This window comes from Hevea brasiliensis, unplaced genomic scaffold (genome assembly GCF_030052815.1).
Source record: "Hevea brasiliensis isolate MT/VB/25A 57/8 unplaced genomic scaffold, ASM3005281v1 Scaf265, whole genome shotgun sequence".
Classification (NCBI taxonomy): Eukaryota; Viridiplantae; Streptophyta; class Magnoliopsida; order Malpighiales; family Euphorbiaceae; genus Hevea; species Hevea brasiliensis.
In genome coordinates, this window is record NW_026614768.1 from 103,352 (window position 1) to 115,517 (window position 12,166).

Genomic DNA, 12,166 nt, shown 5'->3' on the forward strand with positions numbered 1-12,166 from the left:
AACTTCTGATTTCAATAACACTACTAAGCCTTTTGTGGGTTCTAGATTTGGTTATGATATGTGTAGGAAGGTAGAGTCGAGATTTTCGAAGAGGACGTGAACTAAATAAAGAATTATGTGATCAGGGAATGTGGAGAAACATTTCGTTTCCATTAGAGAGCATCGAATTCTAGAGGAGGATTAGGCAATAGAGCTTGCCTTTAGAGGAGCTTTGATCGGAGAAAACATATTGCAACTGCAAACTTTACTGACCGGTTGCTTATTGATTCCTCACTGGGTGCTTGCATTATGCCTTTTATTAGGAAAACTAATAAATATTTTCTTTTTCACCCATCTAGATTGTAAAAACTATCCATTTTCAATATAATAAACCATCCATTGGTCTCTTTTAAACCTAATTTTTATAGTTAATATTATTTATAAATTGTATAAAGAAATCCTAAATTAATATATGCACAGTTAGTATTATTTATAAAAATAATATAATTACATTCATTAATAATAATAATAATAATAATAATAATAATAAGGGTTAACTATCAAAAAAATTCTGATGTTTATTATTTTTTGTATTAAATCTTGTTAAATTTAATTTTATATTAAAAATTAATATTATAATAATATTATATTATGCATGAAAAATTATAAAATAAGAAAGGTGATTTATAAAATATATCAAATAAATAATAATAATAATATAATATTATTTATAGAGATTATAAAATGAATTATCTATATATAAAAATAGATTTCAAATTTCTAAAAATATAAAAAAATTATTTTAATATATCTAACAAAACACTATTTTTAATAAATTTGATATATTCAATAATTAATTTATTATTTATAAGAAATTATTAATTTTATAATATATAATTAAATTGACACTTTTACCCTCTATTTTCACCAATTGAATGGCCCAACCCAAAAGTGGCTAAAAGTCTAAAAACAATGTCCACCGAAGTCCAAGTATCCACAATATCAGAGGCAAACAATAAATGAGAAGTTGAAAAATGAGATCTGTATCTATACTCTCATATATTAACGTACATCAACTTTTATTATCAATACATTCCGTCTCTCTTTTAAAACCACTCCGCACACTCCCTCGCATCTCTTGCTCTTCCTCTCTACAATTCAACATCTCCTTCGCCCCTCCAAAACCCAAACCTAATCCTCCACCCCAATTGGACGTCCCCAACCACCAACACCACGACAACGATGACAGCTTTGTAGCTGACGCTTGTTCTGGCACTGGTCAGCTTTTCATTCCCTGGATTGTCCGCGGTGAGGATGGCAATCTCAAGCTCAGGCCCATCCGCCTGCGCGTCTTGTCCATGCTCTTGCCGATGCTAAAACGCAGAATGCCAAGAAGAAGAAGAAGCAAAGCAAGGAGAAGCAGAAGAAGGAGAGCGGCGTGGTGACCAGTGCAGCAGAAGACCGGAATCTGTCCAAGGCTGCCCGGAGGTTTTATAATGAGAACTTCAGGGAGCCACCGCAGCGTCTCAGTAAGGTTCTCGCTGCTGCTGGAGGTAATTTACTTCGATTTTATACCTATGATTATCTTTAGATGGTATAGTGGTGGAATAACTGAATAAGTGAGCTGATATGTTTTACATGTAATGTAATCAGTGGCATCAAGAAGGAACAGCGAAGAGCTAATTTTTGAAGGCAAAGTGACTGTTAATGGTTCTGTGTGCAACACTCCTCAGGTGAGCTAATAGTATAATTCTTCAATCAATGCTTCTTTTGGTTTTCCTTTTTCCCAAAAATACTGTAAAGCTTTATTGCGGTAAGATGTCAGCTTTTTTTACTGGTTATAATGTACAGACTCGGGTTGATCGTGCAAGGGATGTCATTTATGTCAATGGAAATCGCCTTCCTAAGAAACTGCCCCCAAAGCTGTATCTTGCCCTTAACAAGCCAAAAGGGTTTGTCTTTTTTTTTTTTTTTTTTTTTTGCCTAAGTTATTTCTATGCTTTTTTTTTCCCCTTTTTTTTACTGGGTTGAGGTGTTGATCAGAATTAATGTAACTTGGTTAATACAGGTACATCTGTTCGTCTGGGGATAGAGAATCTAAGTCTGTCATGAGCCTATTTGATGATTATTTGAAGAGTTGGGTAGGTGCAGATTGCCGTTTTATAAAGTACTGAAGCAACTGTGTGCATGAATTTACATGTATTTTGTTGTTTATCTATTTGTTTTAACTCAGTAAACAGATGACAAATGTTTTGCGTTTCCAGGATAGGAGAAATCAAGGACTGCCTAAACCTCGACTATTTACTGTTGGCCGCCTTGATGTTGCCACAGGTGGATTGATTATCGTGACCAATGATGGTATGTGTATTGCTATCTGTGCAGCTTCACTTTAAATATTACTTATTGAAAATTAAATTGACTGATCCATAGCTTTTCAAATACTTTTATTTGCAGGAGATTTTGCTCAAGCACTTGCACATCCTTCATTCAAATTATCGAAGGAGTAAGGACTCATGTGCTTTCTTGTCTCTCTTGCCAATTAATGGTCAATATACTTAACTTTTATAAAGAAAAGATGTGTAATTGATAATTGTCTGCTCTTAAAGCTCAGTGAATAGAGACTTCTTGTGATTTATTGGGATATTGTTTAGACTTTAGAAGTTGGAATTTTGCATCAATTCAAAGAAATTATATGATGTTGTGTAATTGTAGATACATTGCAACCGTAGAAGGTGTAGTAAACAAGCAGCATTTAGTAGCCATCAGCAAAGGAACTATCATTGCAGGTGTCCATTGCACTCCAGATTCTGTGGAGCTGCTACCACGGCAGCCAGATATATCAAGACCTCGTCTCCGTATAGTGGTACCTGCATTCTATTTAAGTCTGCTAGAACCATTTAATTTTCTATATTGTTTTACCTTTTTAGGGCACTTCATTATTGCTTCATCCTGCCGTAATTTTTTTTTTGTTGGAATTGCCTTAGCTTGGAACTAGCTAATTATTTCTATTCACATTGAACCTTTGCTTTTAAGATTTTTTGTTTTTAAAATACAGTTTAATTAGGCCCAATTCCCAACATAATTCATCAATTTATGGACAACAAGTGAATTGAATTTCCCTTGGACTTGATGAGATTGAGCTAACCATGAAGTGTTCTTTTGGACTGTTTTAATAAATGAATTCACATGCCCGTTAGCTGTGGTAGAAAATTTTACTTGGACCAAAATTTTATGAAATCTAATGTCGGTCCTTGAATTTGGTAAGTTTTACATATTCTTGTACAACTTTGAATCCACATGTCTGCAACAACAACGACCAAGCTTAATCCCAAACTAGTAAGAGACTAGAGTCAGCACATTTCTACAAGTTTTTGACAAAACATTAGATGGCAATACTTCCTTTGAAAACCTTAGATTTCTACATAAAGGATGACTAGCACCTATGTTCAGTTCACTTGTATCTGTTTGCATGTTTGTCTGGGTCATATTGCCTTCTCATCGAGTTAGATTTTTAAAGTGATGATTTATGTTTAAATCATAGCAATAACTTGCTGTAATATCAGCAATCTTATATTGTCTTTTAGTGAAAGGAAAGAACTGGACAATTATGCTCCAAATAGACTCTGAACATGTTACCTCAAGCAGTGAAAATATAGAGTGGAGTCAGGATGGGTCTTAGGTTCTAGACACGTGAATAAGATGCAGAACATAAATTTTTTTTTTCTTGTTGTTTTCCACACAATCTGGTTCTATTCTAGTAGAATCATTTTTTATGCCAGGAACTAATCAAACAAACAATTCTAAAATGATGTATGGACTACCATATGTTGCAAGTTTTTTATTTCTTTGCTTAGCACAATTGACCTTTCTGATTTTTGTTTCTTTGTATTTCTCCTGTGTCCTTTATGGTGATTGTAAATGTTAATTTACCTACGTGATGATGTAAACTATCAAAACCTGTTATTCAACCAAATGTCTCTTTCATTCATATATTGTACACTTATGTCTTCTTGGACTTGTACCCATGAGTAGAGGTCATGCATCTGCCCCCTTTTCTCCCTTTTTGTTTACATCATTATTTTTATTGCTAAACTTTAAGCTTTAAACTCTACCCTCCCTCTTTTAGCGAATAAATATCAAATGAAAGCAAATAAATTATGTTTGGGTGGAAAGTTTTTGAGGTATGAGTCTATGAGAAAGTGTGAGGTGTATTTTATTATTGATGTCAAATATTTAAAAGGAAAACCTTTGTGGTTTTGCACTGAGTTCCTTTTCCCAAATGATAAATGTATGAGCTATCATAACATCAAAATATTTGGAAAGATGAAATGGGAAAAAAGAAATCTAATTTAAGGGATTCTAGAGTTTTTTGCATTATTTTCTTCTTTCCCTCCCCCATGATCTTGTAGAATGGTATATAGTTTCTTTTTCATAGACATGGCAAGCTACAATCAACTAAGCCAAGTATCTTGCTCTTCCAAAAAAAAAAAATAAATAAATAAATATTTCTTTTGAGCTCAAGCCTAAATTTAACTAAACATTAGCCAAAATTTTTGTCCAAGTTTAGATTTGTTATTTTCTCAAACAAGCTCAAGAATGTTCACAAGCTTAATAGTCTAATAGAGATTAAATATTTTTATTATTTTGTTCACATAATAATGGCATTTATCTAAATAATGTAAATTAATAGTGATTTTATATTGTCAAAATTTATTTCCAATAAAATTTATGTTTATTGTTGAAATTTACAAGAAGAAGAAGAAAAAAGGGAAGAGAAAGGAAAGAGAATTGGAATGAATCTCAAAGGGTTACATTTTCAATTTACTCATTTATTAGAATAATATATAAGTCCATATATAAATGAAGATAAAATATGTATATGGCATACTAAAAAACAATCCTTAATGCAAGCATGAATCAAGCCAATGATTTTGCTAATCAATCACATGATTTTTTCATAAATTATATCCCATGAATTGAGAGAAAATCTCATCAATTCCAACACTCTTCCTTGATGAGATTTTTACTGAAATTATTTATCCATCATCAAGCTTCCTTTTTTTAAAATAAATGAATAAATAAACAGCTACTATTTAAAGATGGATAATACTCCAATAAGATTTATGAAGAAAGAATTTGGGAGAAAATTTGCTTTTGGGACTCAAACCCAAAGTTGAATAAGAAGAATATAGAAGAAAAATAACTTGGGACTAAAACCCATAGCTTTAGGACTCAAATCCAGGAGGAAAATAGCTTTTTGGACTCAAACCTACAACTGTCAAAGGAAGAAAGAGCAAGGATGCAAACCCAGGTTTCAAAAAAAAAACAAAAAAAAGAATAAGAATCCCAAAATTTTTATGGGAAGAATAAGAAGAGGCTTAGAATTTTTAGAGCTCTAATATCATGTTGAAATTTAGAAGGGTAGAAAAGATAGAAGGAAAGTAGCAAGAGAAAGATTTATGTGGTTTAGCTACTGATAGCCTATATCCACAGATACAAAATCTTAAAAGGGTTACATTTTATTCACTTATGTGGTGTGCATCACATGATACATAAAACAACATATTTATCCCAAAAATTTGGGGTCAACTATATGGATTAAGCTTTCTCCACTCTAAGCGATTTTGGGTTAAATCTTCAGAAATATGTAATGTTTCTAAGTTATGTTGTACTAGTCTCCTCTAAGTCAATTTAGGTCTACCCCTTTTTTTCTTTTTATCATCTAACCTAATGTGCTCTACTTGTTTAATCGGAGCCTCCGTTTGTCTACGCTTCACATGACAAAATCACCTTAATCTCCCTTCTCTCAACTTATCCTCAATTGGCACCTCCTACCTTTTCTCTAATACTTTCATTCACGGACTTTATCTAGTCTAGTATGGCCACTCATCCACCTTAACATTCTCATCTCCAACTTTTATCTTAGGCATCTGATTCTTTGATTGCCCAACACTTACTACCATATAACATAAGCGGTCGTATGGTATGCGATAAATTTTCCTTTCAACTTATTAGGAATCTTGCGATCACATAAAACTCCTGTGACACGTCTCCACTTCAACCATCTGGCTTTAATCCTATGACTAACATCTTCCTCCCATCCCCCATTTACTTGAATGACTGAGCCTAGATATTTAAAGTGATTACTTTGGGACTGTACCACTCCATCCAAACTAACTCTTTCCCTATCTTCAGTTTGGCCTTCACTGAACTTGCAATGCATGTATTCTGTCTTCGTTATACTTAATTTAAAGCTCTTTGACTCTAGAGTACTTTTACAAAGCTCTAGCTTTCTATTGACTCATTCTCGCGTCTCATCTATCAGAACAATATCATCCGCAAACATCATGCACCAAGAAATACTCTCTTGTATATGTTTCGTCAATTCATCTAAAACTAATGAAAAAATATAAGGGCTTATAGTTGATCCTTGGAAAATCCATTTTGTAACACCTTATGATATGGATTCAAATGATATAAGCGTTGGGCGTCTTCTACTTACGACGCACTACATGAGCAGTGCGGTGAGAAGTATACAAGGGTGTGGGGCGTTCACAAAGTGACGCGCCATGCCAGCGCTCGGGTGTAGTGTTAAGTGAGCAAGGGTTCCCACATCATGGTGGTGTGGGTAAGGAAGTTAGTCCATAGAACAAATAATAGAGCAGAGATAGTGGAGCAGAACACAAAATAGACATGAAAACAATAGAAGATATCATAGAATGAGACCAATTAGGAAGGAGCAGGATAGGAGGAGGCTTTGTTATCAAAGGCGTGCCTCGGCGCAAGTTGCGACCCAGTGCCTCGAGGCGACCAAGGTGCACCACCTCACGAGGCGCAGAGGCACGAGGCGCATCGGCGAGCCCAATGAGGCAAGGCCTTTGGATATAAAGCTAAAATTGCTAGAGGTTTTTTTAAGTTTGTCCAGTGACTGACTAGCAAAAGGAAAAAAGAAGAGGAAAGAAGAAGAAGAAGAAGAAGAAGAAAAGAAGAAGAAGAAGAAGAGGAGTGAAGGTAGAGGTATTTTTTGTTATTATTTTCTTATTCTTCTTCTTCTTGTTCTTCTTATACCTCTCCCTTCACTCCTCTTCTTCTTCCTCTTCTCCTCTGTTCTCTTCCCTGTGCTGCATTTTTTTCTTTTTGTTTTAGTGTTTCCTTTTTTTTTTGCTGTCAATGCCATGCTCTCTCTCTATCTCTCTCTCTCTCTCTCTCCCTTTCCTGTTCTGGGTTTTATTTTTCTGCTTCTCTTTTTTTTTTTTTTTTGGATTGCCATGCTCTCTCTCTCTCTCTCTCTCTCTCTCTCTCTCTCTCTCTCTGCGATGTTCTTGCCTTTGTTTTACCTTACACTTTCTTTTTTTTTTTTTTGGACTGCCATGCTCTCTCTCTCTCTCTCTCTCTCTCTCTCTCTCTCTCTCTCTCTCTCTCTCTCTCTCTCTCTCTCTCTCTCTCTCTCTCTCCTTTGTTCTTGTATTGTTTCTTCTTTGCCAATGCCATGCACTCTGTTATAGTTTACTGCATTATTCTGACAAGCTGCATTTTTATTTTTCTTTTCATGCTCTCTCCTTAGTCCTGGAAGATACTATGAGGAGGATAATGAAGATGATGAAGAAGATGAAGAGGATTTTGATATTTCTATTGATATGGATTGAACATTTAGTAGTTTACTAGTTTATTAAACTTTAATTTTTAGTAGTTTATTAGTGTTTTTAACTTTAGTAGTTTATTTTTATCTCTTTTGAATTATAAACTAATTATTACTTGCATATTTATTAGTTATTATTATATAGTTTTATGTTACTTGAGGTGTGATAGCATAATTATAATTTTTTTTATTTTTAATATATATTTTTTTATTTTTGCGCCTTGGCTCTCTCGGGCGCGCCCCTGCGCCTTGCACCTTGTGCCTAGGCTCCAAGACACCTTGGCGCCTCGGTGCGCTTTGAGCCTTTGATAACTATGGGAGGAGGATCGGGGTTGGTACTTGGAATGTTGGATCACTTACGGGAAAATTAATGGAGCTTGTAGATACCTTGGAAAGGAGAATGATGAATATTACTTGCATGGGAGACTAAAAGGGTAGGAGAGAAAAGCAAGGAAGTGGGTAATTGAGTACAAGCGTGGTTTACGGCAAGGAAAGAAACAAGAACGAATTGGGCATAATCATAAACGGGACATTGAAAGGCTGTAATATTTGTGAAAAGAGTAGGAGATAGAATTATACTAGTAAAAATAGTACTAGAAGGAGAAACAATAATGTATTTAGTGCTTATGCTCCACAAATAGGACTAAATAGTGAGAGTAAACAAAGGTTTTGGGAAGATATAAATGATTTAATGCAAAGCATGCAGAATGAAGAGAATGTTTTTCATTGGTGGAGATTTGAATGGACATGTAGGAAGTGATACACAAGGTTATGAGAATGTTCATGGAGGTTTTGGTTTTGTGATCGAAATGAAGAGGGAAAAAGTATCTAGATTGTGTTATGGCATACGACCTAATACTAGCAAATACCTACTTTATAAAAAATAGTCATATTTAGTGACTTTTAAAAGTGGGCAACATAGAAGCCAAATCGACTTCCTTTTAACTAGGAAGACAAATGAGAGCTCTATGCAAGGATTGCAAGGTCATTCGGAGAGGTTTTAACAAGTCAACATCGGTTAGTGGTCTTGGATGTCAAGTTTAGGAACAATTCAAGTAAGGTCGGAAGAAATAGTATAAGCTTGAACAAAGTGGTTGAAGTTCAAAAGAGTAAAGCAAGTGAAGTTCAAAAATGAGTTTCTAGTCAGAAGCATGGAAGCTGGATATGGAGGCCAATGATATGTGGATACAGAAGGCATCAAAGATTAGAGAAGTAGCTAAAAAAGTACTCGAAGAGTCTAAAGGACATGGACCACCCTCAAAAGAGAGATTGTGGTGGAATGAGGCAGTACAAAAGGCAGTGAAGAGAAAAAGGGAATGGTATAAGAAATTACCTAAATGTGATAATAATGAGGCATATGAGCGATTACAATATAGTAAAGAAAGAGGCAAAAAGCGATTAGTCAAGTAAAGTCTGAGGCCTTTGAAAAGTTAAATGAGAAATTTGGAACTAAAGAAGATGAGAAAAATGTTTATAGATTAGCAAGGAGGAGAGAAAGGAAATGTCAAGATCTCAATCAAGTTTGGTGCATTAAGGATAAAGAAGGAAAAGTGTTGGTGAAAGATGAGGACATTGAAGAAAGATGGAGAAATTATTTTAATGATCTCTTTAATAATAGTCAAAATGGTAATAACATGAATATAGACTATAGAACAATAGAAAAGAATGTGAATTATACTAGAACTATTAGATCTTTAGAAGTAAAGGAAGCACTGAAGAGAATGAAAATGAGTAAAGCCTATGGACTCGATTGAATATCAATTGAAGTGTGGAAGTGTTTGGGAGATATAGGAGTGGCATGGTTAAGAATTATTTAATAAGATTCTAAACTCAAAGAAAATGCTGATGAATGGAGGAGGACTATTTTAGTACCTATTTTTAAAAATAAGGAGACATACGAGTTGCTTAAACTATAGAATTAAACTCATAAGCCATACTATGAAGTTGTAGGAGAGAGTTGTGAAGCATCGACTACGTCATGATACTTATATCTCTCTCAATCAATTTGGCTTCATGCCCGGTCGTTCAACTATGGAAGAGAACTTTCTCATTCTAATCTTGATGGAGAAATATAGAGATGTGAAGAAAGATCTGCACATGGTTTTTATTGATTTATAATGGAATATCATGATATATATGGAATGCTATCAATAAATCATAAATCACTCTTAAGATTTTGCTAATTAATCTCATAATTTTCTCATAATTATGAGATTTTTTAATGAGACATCTCATGCATTAAGGAAAAATATGTCGGAATTAATGAGATTTTTCCTTAATGCATGGGACATGATTTATGAGAAAATCATGTGATTGATTAGCAAAATCGTTAGCTTGATTAATGCTTGTATTATTTGGACATCTCATATCTTCCATATAGATGGACTTACATATTATGCTAAGACACAAGTGAATGAAAATGCAACTCTCGGAGATTCATTCCAATTCTCTTTTGTTTCTCTTCCCTTTCTTCTTTCTTCTTCTTCTTCTTCTTCTAAATTTCAACATGGTATCAGAGCTTGGGTTAAAGTCCCTGCTCTTCTTCTCCTTCACTATAGCCAAGGGTTGAAGTCCCTAATATGTTCTTCTCCTTTATCAAAGCCAAGAGTTGAAATCTTTACTCTATTTTTCTTCCTTAGAGCCAAGGGTTGGAGTACTTATTCTATTTCTTCCATTTTTTTCCTTCTATTTCTCAAGAAAAGAAACAAATCCAAGAAGAGTAAAATAAAATAAATGACATATTTAAAAAAGTGAGAGAGATAATTATATATATATATATATATATATATATATATATATATATATAAAGAACGAGGAAAAATTTTAAAAAATAAAAAAGAGAGCCTGATGATGGATCCATAACTTTGTAAAAATCTCATAAAAGGGGAGTATTAGAATTGATATGATTTTTCCTTAATGCATGGGATATCTCTCATTGAAGAATCTCATAATTATGAGAAATCATGAGATTGATTAACAAAATTTTAAGATTGATTTATAATTTATAGATAGCATTCCTTATATATCATGCATCTTTCATTATAAATATGGAGTTTTACGTGTTATGTAATGCACACAACACAAGTGAATAATATGTAGCTCTTTTGATATTAAGTTTGTGGACGTAGGCTCTTCGTATCTGAACCATGTAAATTATTCTCTTGATACTTTCCTCCTATTTTTCTACCTTTATAAATTTGAACATTTATTATATGTTTTTTTTTTTTTTTTATAAAAAATCAAAAAATATTATTTAAATTAATTTTTTTATAAAATTATTTATTTTAAAAAATTAATTGACTTGAGCAAAACTTTACAAGCTTAGTTTAGAATTATTTTAGGATTATTTGTTAGAATTAATAGAATTTGAGTTGACGATCATGTTTGGTTTGTCTAGTTGGCAAATGATCTCTAATGAGTATTATAACAAGCCAAACTCGAGCCAAGAAGCGACTTGCATCATTTCTTGTTATATATATATAAACTCAACTCAACTCAAATAAACATTTATCTCAAAAATTTGGGGTCGGCTATACGGATTCGCTTTCTCCACTCTAAACGATTTTGGGTTAAATCCTCAGAAATGTGTAATGCTTCTAGGTGATATTGTTCTAGCCTCCTCCAAGTCAATTTAGATCTACCCCTTTTTTTCTTTCTATCCTCTAAACTAATATGCTCTACTTGTCTAACTGGAGCCTCCGTATGTCTACGCTTCACATGACCAAACCAACTCAATCTCCCTTCTCTCAACTTATCTTCAATTGGCACTACTCCTACCTTTTTCTCTAATACTCTTATTACGGACTTTATCTAGTCCTAGTATGGCCACTCATCTACCTTAACATTTCATCTCTGCAACTCTTGTCTTAGACGTGATACGACTCTTTCGGTGCCCAACACTCACTACCATATAATATAGCGATCGTATGGTACATGCGGTAAAATTTTCCTTTCAACTTATTGGAAATCTTATGATCACGTAAAACTCTCGTGGCGCGTCTCCACTTCAACCATCCGGCTTTAATCCTATGACTAACATCCACCTCACATCCTCCATCTACTTGAAGGACTGAGCCTAGATATTTAAAGTGATTACTTTGGGGACGATTTGCCCTCCATTCAAAACTAACTCATTCCCTATCATAATTTTGGCCTTCACTGAACTTGCAATGCATGTATTCTATCTTCGTTCTTCTTAACTTAAAACCCTTTGAATCTTGAGTACTTCTCCAAAGCTCTAGCTTTCTATTGACTCCTTCTCATGTCTCATCTATCAGAACAATATCATCCGCATACATCATGCACCAAGGAATACTCTCTTGTATATGTAATTTTTTTTCTTGTACTTATTTATTTTATTGCTATAATTTATTATCCAAATTCATTGAAGGTAGAGTTGCACTTTTATTTGTCTTGTGTGTGTGTGTGTGTGTGTGTGTACATTTTTCATTTCCATTAATTGCCCCTTCTTTTTGTTGGGCATAAGAAGGAGGTTAGGGATTGTTAAGTTATGAGCTAAATCTAAGGGATTGAATGTTGTAAATTAGG

General features: G+C 33.8%; 1 pseudogene; it reads left to right on the forward strand.

Moving 5' to 3' along the window:
• Positions 1-1,013: 1,013 nt before the first annotated feature.
• On the forward strand, positions 1,014-3,395 carry LOC131176899 (putative ribosomal large subunit pseudouridine synthase SVR1, chloroplastic; annotated as a pseudogene).
• The last annotated feature ends 8,771 nt before the right edge of the window (positions 3,396-12,166 follow it).